Here is a 17,756-nt window from a genome sequence, read left to right on the forward strand (position 1 = left end):
GGTACATCGTGACCTCGAGAACAAAGAAACAGGTTGATAATTTCCCTTTTTTCTACACACCTGCTTGCTATAAATATAGTAGTCGAGCATCACTATCACCTTTCACCAAGGGTCCTGAAGAAAGCCCTAAAGTCCGATTCACGGCATAGAGGGCTGAAACATGTTGGCCATTTTAAATTATTTTGAATGCTAGTGCGTCCTGAAAACTTAACTTTTTCAATAGAGCGCACACTACTGTAGCATTCCCCTAATGGGATCCACCCGAACCAGACTTAATAAAATTCCGACTACTGGGTCTCCGGGGGATTTTTATCGTCCTACACTCCCTCCACATCACTGGGTCACTACTGTTTTTACCGAGGGTAAGATCCTCCTGGTGGAGGCTGCATACCAAAAACCCGATGATTATGCACACACGTGTCAGAAAAGCGGAGAATCAAAATATACCGCTTACCACGCTACCCTACACGTGCATGAGGGTTTAATTTGGAGACACCGTTGTTCGATCTCCTGCATACCCTGGTTCACGCAGGACAAGTGATCCCTCCCTCTTGATTATTTGTGGCGGAGTTACGCCAGTGGGTTCAGAGGGCAATTTGCCTTCTGGGGAATACGAATGCCCCCTAGTGCATGGAAAGTCGTAAAAGTTCTAATAAAAATCGATCCCAAGCTGGCGGAGCTGCCACGCAGAGTTTAGAGAAGAGAGCAATGGGATGTTGTTTGAGGAGGAATTCGTCAGGGATATGTCTAGATATGTGGGCACATGTAATTCTTTGCAGAAGGTCCAGAAGGATATACAGAAGGTTTTAGTGGCGCCGGAATAATGCAGGGTTGATTCCACAGTCGTGGTCAGGGGATCACTTGAGGGTCATTCTCATGGGGATACAGAGCCTATGGGTATGGTTATGGGTTTAGATCAGAGCAAGGTGGATTTCTTCCACAGAGACAAAGGGCGAGGTCACATGGATCATGGAGTGAGAAGAAAGGAAGAGATGCAGCAGGTGAGTTTAAACCAAGGCCTTTCATGTACCCTTGTAGCTGGGAAGCAGACTAGCTCAGTATGTGAAGAGAAAGTACACAAGATCCGTGGGTGTTGAGGACGGTACATGGTTATCAAATAGACTTTGTGGTGGCCACACATCAGGAGAAATGTCCAAGGATTCTAAGTTTTTCAAATGAATAGATAGAGTTGGTAACTCATTAGGTAAAGGCACTTTTGGTAAAGGGTGCAATAGAGAAAGCAGTAGCGATTCCAGGGAGCTTTGTGAGCAAGATTTTGTTAGTCAAAAGGTTGGACAAATGGACGAGACCCATAATTAATCTGAGGGAATTGAAGGATTGGGTGTGTTACAATCACTTCAATATGGAAGGAATACACATGCTAAGAGATTTGTTAAGGAAAGGAGACTTGTTGACAAGATTGGACTTGAAGGGTGCTTATTGGGCGATTCCAATGTGTATAGAACACAGAGATTACCTTCAGTTCAGGTGGAATGGGATCCGTTGGAGGTTCAAGAGCCTGCCATTCGGACTGACATCAGTGCCATGGTGTTTTACGAAGGTCATGAGGCCGGTAATGACATGGTTGTGATCAAGGGGCCCGTCTGATAGTGTATCTAAACAAAGTGTTGATTATAGCAGGAGAGAGGGGGATGCCATTAAAACAGACAGAGTTGGCTGAGAGTATGCTGGAGGATTTAGGATTTGTAGTGAGCAAGCACAAGTCTTGCTTTGTACTGGCACAGTAGATAAATTTTTTAGTTTTTCAGATACAGACCTTGGAGAGTGTGTTGAGATTACTGATGGAAAAGTTGAGGAGGATTCACAGGGAGCTGTAAAGTGTGAGACTCAGATGTGGTCTTATTGCGTCAGTTAGCAAAGTTATTAGGTCAGATGTCAGCAGCAATTCAGGCAACTTTCCCGGCACCCCTGCATTACAGGGCTCTGCAAAGGTTGAAGGGTTATCATTTACGACTGGGGGCAAAGTATTCCCAGAGTGAGAATGAATCAAGACACAATAGAGGATCTGGAATGGTGGCTGATAAACATGGATGCATGGAATGGAAGGGCAATTTTCTGGGAGGTCACGGAAGTGGTAGTAGAATCACATGCAAGTCTATATGGTTGGAGAGTGAGATGTGGTTCAGTGGCAACACGAGGACAACGGCCAAGGACAGAGAGGGAGATGCATAATAGGCCTGGGCAGAGCTTACAGAGATTCACTCCATGGAATTCCACAAAGTTGCCGAAAAACTGCAGGTTTTCCACAGTTTTAATGGTTAGAAAATCATGATTTCATTAAAGGCACAGAGGCTAATATTATCCCTCCCTCTATTGTGCTCAGCCCATCTGATGTGCTTGATTTTGTGTTTGGGGAAAAAGTTAAGAAACATTTTTCGAAGTCCATTCTGGAAGATTTCAAGGATATGAGCGTTTTTGTTTCTGATGGACTTCAGTTTAATTTGAGGTTGGTCTTTCGGTTAATTCACAGCAAGAAAAGAATGAAGATGGCTGCATGTTCAGAGATTTTATGCATGTTCTAAGGGTTCTAGAGTGTTGTTATTGTTCTAATTATATGCAATAAAAGAGATGATGCAAACTATTAGCTTCTGTGCCATTAATAAAATCATGATTTTCTTCCCATGAAAACTGTAGAAAATATGCATTAAACAATCCAATTGGGACTCATTTTTTTGCGAATTGCTCCTTGCCTCCAAGTCGCTAGCACAGATTTGATTGTCTACTCCTACACCTGGATTCATTCACAAATGTTATATACATGCATCTGAACTCCCAGAGCCTACTTGCATGTGTTACTAGCATTCTCACTGTCCCCCACTGCTATGTTAAGACTACCTATCTAGAGCCTCTTTGCATCATCTCCTTTACATGCATCAGAAATGTTTTACTGCTACATTCTCCTACCGTACACCTGGAGCATCTCTCCTGCTCTGTCCTCCACACAAAGGCAACACTAACTAAAGGCCTTAGCATTGTTGGAGGCATGTACCAAACAGTGCTTGATTTGTAAAAGAATAAGTACTGGTGCTGAAAGGTTTACTCCGAAGCCTTGTTCGGATCTATTGCCAAATACCAAAGTCTCTAGGTCTCGACTTCAACTCATACCTCATGCATCTGCAGCAAGACATCCTCTGCCCCTTTATCTCACTTGTACAGGATCTTTTTCACCCCTCCTTTCTTTCTTTGTTACTGTTTTCCATTTTCTCCTCCTCTTTCTTATCCATATGTGTTTTTCACTTTCTTGCTCTGGTGAAAGTATGCTGAGGAAAAATAAGTGCTGGTCCCCAAAAATGAGCGCCAGCGAGCCCCACCTGCAACCATTGGCTCAAATTAACCACTGTCTACATACTTCCAGAGGTAAGGCAACAGGGCTCTGATGCCATATTGCTGGCAGCACTATATAAATGCCAATGACATACAATACATAGTTACACAGCTCATAGGTGGGCATGCACTGTGCCCTATTGTGATGCATCATAGTGCACAACACTGAGGGAGGATACAGCACGTCCTCTAGGTGAGGTTAACTACCTTGTCAAGCAGTGAAAATTATTTTGGGGCGAGACCCTACAGTAAACAATACCATAATATAGCTAGCTAATTACGGTTGTGGATATCAATATTTTTGGCAGTGTGAAAGGGAAAGTTAAGAAGTATTTTACAGATGTTTAGTAATTAATATCTGCTAACGGGTTTGAAGGACTCCATGTGCATAGGTTAGAGTTTCGCAAACTATGGGCTGCAACCCACTGGTGGGTTGCATGCTGATTATTGCGCTGGTTCAGCAAAGTCCAAGCAATAAATAGATATGCCTTTGAATTCTGTGTTTATCTTGTCACATTTGTCAGTGCTTCTAAGACAGAGGTTAAATGTCAGGCAATGTGTGACAGGCAATGTGTGACAAACTGCTGCTTATACTTTCAACATGGGGACTAGTGTCAACTTTTCCTTCTCTGAATGCAAAGTGAGAGGAGTTTGTAAACTCAATTATGTGACAATCTTTCTAGAGTAAAGGGAGTGTGAAAGGAAAAGCTGTAGGATGTCAGTTTTATTTTTGTAACAGTTAGGAAAGCAAAAATGAAACATTATTTGATTTAAATTCTGAAGTTTGCTGGAAAAAGAGATTTAATAGGGTCAAAACATATCAAAACACTTTACTAGGTGACGCACAAATGATAAATCACAGAAACGCGATTTCCACCCATAATCATTTGTGTGCTGTATAGTTTTATGAGTAAAACTGTATGTCAGTGCAAATTTAGTGGCTATTTAAATGAATGGCCTTTCTTTAAATGATAATTCTCTACCACACAATGCTTTAGAAACATTCAAAATCACCCTGCCTCATCTCCATTAAAGGTAGGTGGGTCGCGAAAGTTTGTCATTCTAAAAAGTGGGTCATGGTTCTGCAAAGTTAGGAAAGCACTGACCTAGAAGATTTGAGGTTGAGTATACTTTTTGGTTTCTGGCTTGAGATGTCAATATAAGAATCCCACGTGCAGAATGCCAGAGCTTGGAAGTGATATAGGTACAGAGTTAGCGGTAAGAGCGGTAAGAGACCCAAGCTTGAATATAGGGGGTGAATGTGGAAATGAAAACAAGGTTGGGGTGTCAATTGCATAGAGATCAGGGCATTCAAAGGAGAAAATAAGCTCACCTAAATATGTGTACCTAAAACGAGTGTACTACTCAGAGTTAATACTCATGATATATGCTATGTTCCATTCTGGACTGTGAAACTTGGAACTGGAGGTATATACAGAACCTGATGGATACACCAACCCAGTGTATCATATTCTCTGGGTACGTATAATGAAACCCCAATTCAACTTAACTTGAGATCCTTGCCACATTTTTTTCCACAACAGGTGATAATCGGAAAGACACCTACATTGCAAAAATGCAACAAAAATATTTACTATTAGATAACCCCTTGTTAGAGCTGGAATTACTGGTTGGCTGAGGTATTCACCCTGGCCAGGTAGGAATTACCACTCTAATTGGGGTAAGCTAAGTACACACTAAAGGAAAGTCTGTGCTCGCCCTCTGGTAGCTTGGCACAGAGCAGTCAGGCTTATCCAAAGAGGCAATGTGTAAAGAATTTGTTTAAAACACACTCACAGTAACACAATGACTACACCACACTAATACTCCATAAAAGGTTAAAAATATAGACTCTATTTTTATGAATAAAACAAGATTAGAAAGTAAAAAATCCAATAAGTAGTACAGGAGTTATTATTTTTTAAAGAACAAACCAAAAACAGTGCTTAGAAGTCAATAGTGCTAAAAGGTTGAGGTTGCGTCAGACCAGGGTAAATCTTAAGCCCAGGCCAACTGCGATGGAGCGCGGGTCTAAGACAGTTCCAAACAGGTCCCAATGAAGTTTTACTTTCTCCAGTTGAGCCAAGAATCCTGTTTCTGATGGGAGAGTCATCAGGAGCAGGCAGAGCATTGCTAGCAATAATCCTGCGGGCACATAGAGAGTCAACTCGACATGGCAGATGGCAGACGGCAGAGCCGGACTGGGTACCAACAGTTTGGAATGCTGCAGAGCTGGGGGCTGATTGCACTGCGGTGGGGGGTGATTTTGTTCATGGAGACCTGCGTGTGATTCAAAATTATTAAAGCAAAACGAATTTGGTTTAGCACACGCAGGTTTCCATGAACAAAATCAGCCCCCAGCTCAGCAGCGTTCCAAACTGCCCGGTAGCCAGTCCAGCCCTGCCCTGCCAGACAGGGCCTCGCGGTTTCGGGTGGCGATGCTTGCTGGGTTAGGAAACAATGTTGCAGCGGCTCACTTTGATTCTTTGAGCAAGCAGCGCAGTTCCAGAGCGAACAGGCATGTTCGCGGTCGCCAAGAGCCAAATGCTTGCTTTCAAGGGTCCATCAACCACTTAGAGAATAGAGTTATGTCCACTTTCTAAAAGTGGCATTTCTAAAACAGTAACGTTAAATCCACCTTCACCAGTAAGGAGGAATTATCATTACCATTCCAAACATATGAAACATGAAAAACCTACTCCTGTCTGATCAGGAATTACAGCTTAAAAGTGTAATAAGGAATTCCCAAAGCTAACCTATGGGAGGAGTAGGTCTCACAGTAGTGAAAAATTAATTGAGCTGTTTGTCACTATCATGGCATGTAATACATTCAAGTACATGTCCTACCTTTTACACACATATCACCCTGCCCTTAGACACAGGTTTGAAAGGCTACTTTTGTGGGTGGCACAATAAATGATGCAGCCTGCTAGTAGCATTTAACTTACAGGCCCTGAGCATATGTAATACCACCTTGCAAAAGACTTCAAGTAAATGAAATATGTCAGTCAGGTATACACCAATGACACACATGTTTAGGGAAGAAGGACATGCACTTTAGCACTGACTAGCAGTGGCAAAGTGCTCATAGTCCTAAAGCCAACAAAATGATATAGCAAAACGTGAAGGTCAAAAGCAAAATGTTTGGGGTGAGACAACCCTAAGGACCTAAGGATGACAGGCCTACCACCCCTTCACCTATATTGGTGGGAAAACTGTGTTTTTTGTTTATGAAGGGCATCAACAACAGCTTTTGACTGAAACCAACCATTACTTTTTTGTCACTTAGCTTTTAAACACAGATAATTCTCAATATTTCAAAAAGAAAATTCAAAAACAGACAATTTTCAAAACATCAGTCATGGTTGATTATTTTCAAACATTTTTCAATACTTTGACATGCCTCTCTTTAGTGAAAAATGTGAGAACAGCATAGTTGTATAAATAGCCACATAGACTAAAATCGTATTACCTATAATTCATAAGAAGCCACACATTGAGAGAATCTGAAAAATAATATTGTTGTGCTCATTTTATGCTTCAATAGTTGCAGCCAAGAAATGTCCGTGCAAGAAACTGCTTTTTATGTAAATTCCACTGACTTTAGTTACAAAGATAAATATATGTCATCTTGTTAAAAAAGCAACTTGGCAAAACAAGATCTGATTATGTCATCCCTTCAAAAATGTTTCTGCCAGACTTTTGATAGAAATGCCCTTTACCAAGTTTTCAACTCCAACTTGGTGAATTCATGATAAATATTCCAGAATATGCTGAGAAATGGGGAATTGTAATTGAGGAAGATTTGAGGTGTTCTACAGTCTGTGTCTGCAAATCCTTGACATTTATTCTTTCATTAATGTAGGAATATGTTTATTGGTATTGTTAATGGTACCCCCTCCCCCTCAAAAGTAGTCTGGAATGTGAGGTCAATACTGAGTGCCTGATTTAGAGCTGGGTGATTTTGATACTTTGTCACAATTTGGATTCCTTTATCCTCGCCAATATCTGCTTATAATGGCAGGAACCTCTCCCAACATTCCAAGGTTTAAAAACACCATTGAAAGACAAATAGAAAGGTTTAAATATATCATTGTTAAAGTCAGATACTGCACATGAGTCCACATCAAAAGATTCAATGGGAGAAACAAATTAAAGTACAATTTTGCCCAAACAGTGGATATTTATATATCCCCCAAGGTGGTCCAAAACCAGATATTAAGTCTTCCGTTCAGGTTGAGCACTCCCAGCTTCCAGTAGGCAGCAGGAGGACTACCCCATTGTTTATAGATGTGTAGGAGGTGACAGGTACACTCCGGATGCCCACAGCCAATGACCCTGAACCATCTTATCCTTTATCGTTGTTTGCCTTCAACAATGCCCTCTGTCTTATCGTAGTCTCACCAAAGGTGTTCTTGCCTGTCGTAGGTGATTAACATTAATAGTTTGGAGCAAGGCCACCTTCATATCTTGGGCATGGACATCTTCTGATTTGACTGGCCATGTTCTATTTCTTCATGTACACAGGGGTCAATTATGGGAACCGTATGGCCCAGATTCACATACTGAACTGTAAAGTAGGTAAAGTATACCATAGCAGTTCACAATGCTATTACTCACATACAGTCAAATGCTTTTCACAAACCCATGGGTGAAGACCTCTGCCTCCTCTGTCTTTTCTCTGCAGAGGTCTCCACCAGTGGTGTCTGATGAGCAATCGTCCTAAAAAACACAATCAAATACATTTACACAACAAGCACATTTCACATCCAATTACCTGTCTCCTTTATGAACCTACCCTACACCTGGCATTTGGAAGTCTGAATAATTGAAAATCCACTACATCAGTCAGGCCATCCAACATACACAAGACGCAAACATGTGACACGCTCATAAGCACACACTCCATAAATATAGCACATAACAACCTACCGGTACTACATATCAGAAATCGGAAACATTATGAGGGACTTAGGGTTATGTTACTCCCAGACAAGTGTGGCAATGCATAATCTAAACAACCCACATCGATTAAGCGAGAGTGTAAATTAGAAAGCACACAGCACATAGCATGGCTAGTTCACAGTAATGGAAGTTATGTTCTTTGGAGTATTGCTTTCTCATCTGCTGCTATTGGCTGTTTGGTGTATCATTCCGCCTAATATGGAGTGCTTGCATTGCAATTCATGATGGACTATTTTACATCTTAAAAATACCCTAAATTAACTCAAATTAAACCTTTTATCTCGTAGGTGCATTGTGTACAACAAGCAATCTTTGTGTGTGCTGTTTGTTTCCCCACTGCAGAAGGTTGTGCTTAAGTTTTTAGTCAAATACAAGCTTGACCCATTGACTTTACCAATGATTGTCTAATAATCATCAGAAATAAATAGCGCTTTATACCACTTTACTATTCCAGTGCCCAGCACAGCATGGCGGTGCCAGCAATTGAAAATACATTGTAAAGGCATTAACGGGAACTTTATGTAGCCGTGTAAAGTGCTGTGAAGCATATTGATACACTGTGCAGGGTTTGCACAGATCTGCCACAGGAGAGCCCGCACCTCGCCGGAAAACACATTCCTGGCATTTTTTGATGAATGTGGTTAATTTTCTGAATTAGGAGTGTTGAAGGAATATGAGAGGAGCTTTTGTTGACCCCTCACTGTTCTCATTTCCTAACACAGGGGGGGGCTTATAGAATATTTCGTTGGCGTTTGGCTTGGCACGGTTCTGATGGGACAGAAAAACTACTTTATAATGCAAAGGCAGATGAAGGCTCTCAAGGGCTAACGCTGTTCATGCATTTTTTAATCATGTAAAATAATGTATTTTATCAAATGCTCTTTTATCATTTTAATTTACTGAGCAGAAATATTTCATGCTTTTGTTTACTTTCTTTCTCAAAACAAAATTCGATAATTGCACATCAGGGTTCCAGAAAGACATGATGCTAGTTCCTATTATTTAGGTTTGTTCTTCTGTTACCTTTACAGTGATGGAGCATTGAAATGGAATATTGCATAGAATAATCAGGAGAGAAAATGTGATATACTGGTTGTAATCCCAGCTTCGACACAACTAAAAAGATGTGTTATTTCGAGCTCTTCAGCCCTCAGTGTCCTATGGCACAGGAGTAATTTTTCAGGCCTGTCCTAATTTGGCACAACCAAAACTATACTGTTCTTTGTTGAGTATTTATGGGCTTTCATTTTAACGTTCCTGCACAAATAAAAATGGGGCATATTATCAAGGGGGTTTATCTCCGCTCTTTTGGCTTTAAAAGCGGAGATAAAATTATCTCCCTATTACCTAGCTGTCGCTAACACCAGTTAGCGACAGCTAGTAGGAGATAGCGACCATCTTGGGCCCCGCTTTGCATGTCAGTGAAATTTATCACTAATGACATGCAAAGTGGGCGTGCTAAGATGTTAGCGAGTGGAAACAGTCGCTAACATCGCTATCTCATATTACCAACTTTTGGAGATATTTGCGCTAAGCGCGAATATCTCCAAAAGCTAACACCTGTCCCTGAGCAGTTCTTAGCCATGTTATCCAATGGTAGGTGGATAACATGGCTAAGAGCATTAGCTCGGTAATGCATGAATATCGCTGACTTTACAGCGATATTCATGAATTTCGGCCGATTTTTATCGCTTAGGAAATAAACCTTGATAATTGCAAGGTTCCTAAGCGATAAAAATCGCCGCAGCTCGGCGGTAAAAATTTTGCAGCTAAACCAAGATAGCGATAATTATCGCTAGTTGTTGGTAATATGCCCCAATGTTCTCTGCAAGATACGCTACTTCTTTGACACATACCTAAGTGCCTGCTGCTTTTCTTCAGAAAAGGTTTGAGAATTGAGCAATGAAAAGGTGAAAGCAACTGTTTCAAACCAATTCAATTGCCCTTATTCAATTGCCCTTTACCTTGCGGAATTGTACAGTCCAAGCCATAAAAGTGAAAGATAAGTTGATATAGGTCTAGGGTTCATGGAGAAGATCAAGAGCAGGAGCTCATAATTATGTTTTACTACAAAGAGAGTAGACAGATGGAAATGTTTGTTTTTACAAATTTGTAAATTCGTTGCATCCAAATGGTTTGCTGGGAAAGTAGGCCAGGGTGGAACATGTGGAGCTCACTCTGTGGAATTCTGCAGAGGTACAAAAAAAACGTTGCTTTATTCCGTGGAATTCCGCGAATGGGTGGAAATAGGCATGTCGCGCTGCTCGTGCTGTGATTTAGCTCGTGAGCTCTTTCCATGCTGAAAAATCAATGCGAAAGCACCACACAGCGCACCAGAAGGAGCAGCTTCTCAAGTTGATTTTGCTACTCGAGCAGCAGCTTTCGGACCACCTGCATTGGCGAAACCTCATCAGGTGGCCTCCTAGTGAAGTGACGGAAAAGTGTGCTAGGGAATGCCAACTCTTGCTCGCACATGCCAACTTAGCGATGGTTGAGCCGGTAACAAGAATAACCTCCACCATGCAGTGGTTGTCAGAATTTGTGTCAAAATTCCACCAATTCTGCTGGCAGAGTGTAATATATTACCCTCCCCCCCCCCCCCCACGCCCCCCAACAGGAAGGCAGGTCTGATGGCTCAGTGAGCTAATTCATCCACTACAGGAACCTCTGGTTGATTAAAATTCACAGGTTTCATTTTTGACTGGTCCAAAGAGCATTTTAAAGGTTAATAACATGACCCTGCAAGATAATTGTGCTATTTATTAATGCATACATTATTGTAAGAAATTGGGTTATTAGTTGCAAAGGATATGAGTCCTAAATAAGTAAGAAATCTGCATTTGTCTTTTTACTGGAAACCAAGTACCCCATTTTAGCACTTGACTCTCTCAGTGTAGCGAAGTAAAGCAGTCCAAGGCTCACTCACTTGGGGTGGAATGGACTGTGAAACCTGCATTGCTAGCCATCAATATAAAGCACTGACATAAAAGAAACATGTCCCAGTGTCCTATTTTTGCTTTTATTAAGCTTCCACTGCAGGTATCCACACTTAAGGGCTTCCGAGCACAAAGCTCCATGAGTGCTTGTATCAATGGAAAGCCTCTCCTGGGGTTATGATAATGAGGTCTCAGGGTGACTTTTTAAAACCTTCTTGTGGTGCTTCTGTACTCCTGCAGCCCACAAACATACTTTCTAGATGTTGGTGGTGCCACTGGCACTCCTTGGAACACCACAAAGCAAATACATACATTTTACGTCCCACACTTACGGTCCAACAGGACTCCCTATTTGTCCCGGGCTTAAATATATTATCAGCGTTGCCTCTGACGTCTTTCTTTGTTTTGGCTATGCAGCCTCACACTGTGTCATTTTTTCCAAGTGCTGTGGGTGCCCCTGCCCCTGAAATGGAGCACTTGCCAGTCATGCAGTGCCTCCCCCACCCTCCCCAGACAGAGTCACTTGGAGCAGGAGGAGCAGTTACATTTTGGGTGCACTGTGGTGCTCAGCTTTGTCTTCTCCTGTCCCGGGGTAGATGGAGCCCCCCAGGAAGGTTTGCCTTGTTTTGAGTCCCAGGGGTCCATGTCACAAACAAAGTGGTTTGGGGCGGGGGCACCGTGTATGCCCCCTATCTATCAAAATTAATAAAATAAGGATGCTCCTCCCCTCAGAGGTTTGGCCCTCCACGGGGGACTTTGGAAATAGATGACGGAGCGCCATGCGCATCAGTCTCTGTTTGGCCCTCCTTCCTTAGGACTGAACTTCACAGATGATTTTCTTCAGGCTACTGGCCTCCAAAGTACGCCTCTCAGTAGGAGCTGTGCTTTCTGCCTCCGTGCACCAGATCTGTCCTTTGCCTGGGTTCCTGGAGCTTTCTCCTGATTGATGGGCCTTTTTCCACAGCCCCTCTGTAGCCAGCCAGCCATAACACCCTCCCTGCAGCACTCCCCAGATCCCAAACCATCCCCAACTACCATTTGCCCCAGAGTTCTTTGAGGAAGGAACTTTGATTATATGCCTAAATCTTGGTCAGGGTCATCTTGTGTCCAAGCATCTAATATGGCCCTTCTTTACACATGACGCTGTGGCCTCCGGGACAAAACCCCAGGATGTTGCTAGACTTGCATCTTTACAGCATTTGCCTGCTTCTGTTGCCTCAATAATTCTCTAAAGAAGCCATAGTGTCCAGCTTATTCATTCGTGATCACTCTAGTTTCTCCACCTCTATCAGGCGTGATGCTTGGGCTTCTCAATCTCTTTTGCCATGGCAGCAGTCCCACTTTTGAAGCATCTCACTGTATGCCACTATCAACCAGAGGAATTTTGTGTTGGACTAAGGGGCCTGGTCTCGATCTTGATGCTCATCTGTTGTAATGACCATAACTTTTTAGCTTCATTGAGTGTTTTGAAAAAATATTTATAATTGTCCAAGATGAATAGGTGATGGAGGGGGTGCCCCCAACCGGTAAAATATATACTTTTTACAGAGGAAGCCTGTACTTGTCAGAAATCGTGTCCCCTCTGTAATGCTGTGGCAGCAAAGTAATGGTATAGCCAGAGTTTATGGACTACATATCCTTAAAGTAGATGCCAGGCATAACTTCATATTTTCCATTGAAGAAGTGGATCCTTGTAAGTATATCTGGCAGTGCTTTTTGGCATGGACCCATTGCTAACACTATGTGAGCCTAATTCAGGGCATATTGGTTGGTCATCTGGTCAATTTCTGTTGTGGTGGAGAACTTTTTGGACGTAGACTTGAATATCTAAGCTTCTGCCCCACAAGGGAGGCCTCTAATATAGATATGGTTATGCCTTAATCAATTTTTTGAGATCTTCCTGCTTGAGTAGCAAGCCATTGTACTGGTCTTCCTAAACGAATACTCGGTTCCTTATCTGATACATGTCTTCTGATATCTCGTCTAGTGTATGTTCCATATCGATGACTCACATTCACAGGTTACTGACGTCTTATTGGCTCTCACACATGAATTATTTTAAGTCTTCCCTGATTGAGTCATTCTCCTCCTTGATTTCTGACATCTTTATCCAGCAAGGAGTGTGTGGATCATTTGGCTCTAGTTCTTTTGTAATTTTTCTTCCCTTTAGCTGCTATCATCTGTTTGATAGTGCAGCAGCTGTGACCTCTGTTGGAAGCCATCTTGCTGTTCTTGAGTATCTACGAGGGTGACAATAAGGCGAGATTATCATTTCTGCTACATTGTGTGATGGGAGCCACTTTACTAAGAAGCTACACCTGCCCTGCTGTGGCAGACTGTGGAACACCTCACTGGTGCAATAGGAAAGCGATCTACCCCTTCTACTGTCTATTTCTAAACGAGGGGCTGATCTATCCACCCCTAGGCTTCAATCCATAGGGGCAATATGTGTGTCGATGAACCAGGAGAGTGTGCAGATGGTATATACTCTCTTTGACACATATTCAGACTTTTGGGTAATTGTGGGGTCCCACGTTACCCACCGTTGCAGAAATCTAAGCTTCACAGGCCTCAGATCCGCCCACGTAAGCATATTACCACATTAGCTCATCCGCCTTGCTTTTTTTTATTGCAATGTTTGAGTACATGTCTAGTGCACATTTCTGAAGGTTTTGTTCTTCTCTCACTATTGTCTGCTGTTGTCAACAAATATAGATATATACTGCACGCAAACATGGGCACTAGAAAATATTGCTCAATAATCCAAAAGTTTCTAAACAAAGATACACCAAACCAATGAAAAACATTGAATGGAGGTATAACTCATTTTGTGTCTGCAAAACTTGGTATATTTTCGTTCAGAAGTGTGAGCCATTTGCCCAGGAAACCTGCTATTGGTATTTTCAATCTAATTAGAAAAGTGAGTGAGTTACTTCCAACCCCCTCTCCACCTATTTGGAACTTTTGACCCCTATGACCACGTTTCACGAAATTTGGCATACTGAAAGAGTGATCTTTGAAGGTGGTGTTATCATAGTATGTTCCACATTGGTCGGGTTGCAAAGCTATTCAGGGAACAAAAATGGGATTTCCCAAGAGTGAATTGGCAACCTTAATGGCAGAGGGCCAACCGTGCCTCTGTAGAGTGTGACTGGAGTTAATTATAGAACAAAATTAACTTTACGAGAAACTACAAAAGAATACTGGATTATAACAAGTAGATAATTGTCTGTTGTCTCATTGTGGAAAGAAATGTATTCAACGTTTTGCACTAGAAAAACATGGTGGACATGAAAAGGAAAAATATAAATAAACACAGGCAATATATTGGCATCTCCCCAAACAACACGGTTCAGAGAAAGCAAACCATATCAGCATTCATGTAAGAACAATAAAACAACATCCCTGCACCTTTATAATCTGAAGAATTTGTGGGAGATAAAAGAGGAAATGCCTCTTCCTCAAGGGGACCAACTAGAATGAGTACCTGAAATCTGGAACAAAAGATGAAAAATCCAACTTGCTACATGGAAACTCTGTTTTCTTTTTATGGAGATCTAGGGAAGTAGCAAAGTCAAACTGTATATTTATAAGTTATTCGTCTTCCATCCTAGTACGCTAGAGTTGTATAATTCCCTGCACTCGGCTGTGTAGTAGCAACCTCCTGCGAAGAGAAGGTGGACCAATGTTTTTGTAATCTATTTCAATTGGGTTCGGAGTGGATAAACATAATTTATTTATTTATTTTTATTTTATTTATTTTTGACATTTCTAAAGCGCAGCAAATACCCTCAGGCGTCTAGGCGCTGATAATACAGTTACTTGTGGAAAGGAAAGTGGGGGAAGGAGGGGAGTTACTGATCAAACAACCATGTTTTCAGGAGTTTACGGAAATGAAGGAGGGAAGGGCTCAGCCTAATGTTTTGGGGAAGAGTATTCCATAGCTTCGGGGCTGCTACCAAAAAGCGGCGATCGCCCCACGACACCGTCTTGGAGCGAGGAATAACAAGTTGGTTGAGGGTAGCTGATCGTAACAGTCTGCTTGGTTTGTACAGTTGCAGCTGCTCTTTCAGGAAGTGTGGTCCTTGGTTTTTGAGTGCCTTATATACTATGCATAAGGATTTGAAGTGTACTCTGTTACGAATAGTAAGCCAGTGGTATTCCATTATAGTTTTTGATATTGGTTCATGTTTTGTTTTACCAGAGAGCAAACGTGCTGCTGCGTTCTGAATAGATTGTAGTTTGCTTATGACTCTGGATTGTGCATTAAGGAAAAGACCATTACAGTAATCAAGAGTTGATAGCACTAAGGAGCTGACCAAAGTTTTGATTGCTGACTCCGGGAGGAATGGGCGAATCTTCCTAATCATCTTCAACTTGAGATGAGCAGTGGATACTGTTTTATTAGCATGGTCCATGAAATTTAGTCCTTCGTCGAGGATGATTCCTAAATTCCTGACTTTGGCTGTCGGGCGTGGAGGGATGCCAAAAGCTTCTGGCCACCAGCTTGATGGCCAGGCTGGGAGAAGAGGTCCGAAGATGACTACCTCAGTTTTTTCTGAGTTCAATTTCAGACAATTGGTGGCCATCCATACTCCTATATCTAGCAATCCCTTTTTGAATTTTTCTGCCACTTGATCTCCGTCACCTTTGATAGCTAAAACCAACTGGGTATCGTCGGCATGAGGTTCCGTGACGATCGTAAGTGGTGTTTTCGACTCGCACGAATATGGTCGAGTCTGGTATCTATGAACCGCAAATGACGAGTTTAGTGGGTGTACGCAGTTTCGCTGTACTAACTTAAACCGTTCGTTTGTTTCGTGGGTTTATCTATCTGTACCCATGGGTTCCATCTTAGATACGGCATCCATTTTGTCTCTTGCCCTCAAGTAGCCAGCGAACGGACGCTGTCCGCTTCGCGACCCTGGGATTCCCAAGACACTTGCGGAAGACACATTTCCTTTGAAAGTGTCTTTATGATGAGGGGGATGATACTGTAAGGCAGATGGCCCCGCTCGAGGCTCATCTTGCTGTGCCGGTCTATTGTTTTAGCCGTGCATCTCATTAGGCACGTCCCTTTGATGCCTGCAGCTCGTGTTTCCCGATACCACCCCTTTTACACCCTTTCCGATCTCCCCACTGTTCTGCCTTCCTCTGCACCTGTCCTTGTTCCTTCTTCGATCTGTTTACTGCCGATTGGAATGTACTAATGGTGGGAAGATGGGTTTTTACAGTTGGGAACCACCGAATGTTTCTGTACTTATGTTCCGGACCTTGAATACATCAAAGCGACCCCTCTCGGGGATTATGATGGGAACCAAGTTGTAAACCTTTGTGTACCATGTTAACCTATGAGAGAAAACTGTATAAAAAGGAGCGATCCACAGTAGCAAATTGAATCAGACTCCGCGAACTTGCATACTATGTACTTCACGTGACTTCTGTGTTCCCTGCAGTAAATAAACCTCGAATCTTTGACGCCGAAGGAAGTGTCCCGTGTCTCTGTCACTCGTACGCCGGAACAGGTTACCCACGAAGGTTTCAGGTGTTGTCCCCTGGCACCGCTGGGTCTTAAATAACCCAGTCCTTCAGGTGGCGCCCATCGTGGGGCTGCATCAGTGGTACCGGTCCAAGCCCGACGATCGTGAGGAACTTCGTGTGAAATCTCCGAGGGAAGGTGCACCCCGCTTCATCGATCCTGTTGTCGAAATAAAGTGGCCCGACGACTTTTCCCGCGAAGATTCCCGCCTCCTGACGGCTGCGACGGACTGCTGCCCTGACTGTAGACCTGTTTTGGCGCCTGGCGTAGACCTTGGTACAGCGAGACGATTGACGGGCCTTCCTGGTGACGCCATCGATCTTTGAGTTAAGTATTTGTGGGTCGCTCCCAGAGTTCTTGGTTGTGGTTGCTTAGTTGTTGCATGGTTCCATTGCATTCGTGGTTCTTGGTACTTTGTTGTGATATTTGATGACTGCAGCCGCCAAAAACCGAGGGTTTTTGCTCTTTGCAGGGACTTGGTAAATCCCGTAACCCTTGAAGTTTGTGGAACTGGGCTAGTGTGCAAGATGCCTGGTCGTAGTACTTTGTTCAGTTGTTTCAGACGTTGTGGTGCGGATTCACGACTGGAGGACTCTTGTCCGATACCTCCGGTTGGAACTCCCACTTATGAGCTCTACAGTAAGCACGGGTTAGGCCCGATTACTTTTAATGAATATTGGATTCGCTACACCAAAAAGGATGGTGTCCTTAGTTGGCCACCTCATGGTAGTTTTGAGACCCCGATTTTAGATAATCTTGAGGCTAAACTGTTTAAGAAAAAGTCAAGGCCGGCCATGTTTGATGCCTTTCGGTTGTGGCGTAAAGAAGCCAGACAGAAAAAGATCAGACAGACAAAACGCAATCAGAGAGATGGTGTTGCTACCATTGTAAAGAAAGCAGAGCAGTTCCAGCGTGATAAGGAGGAAAAGGAAAAGGAAGTATTTGATAGGCTTCAGCGTATGTCTATAGAT

This window comes from Lissotriton vulgaris, chromosome 3_1 (genome assembly GCF_964263255.1).
Source record: "Lissotriton vulgaris chromosome 3_1, aLisVul1.2, whole genome shotgun sequence".
Taxonomy (NCBI): Eukaryota; Metazoa; Chordata; class Amphibia; order Caudata; family Salamandridae; genus Lissotriton; species Lissotriton vulgaris.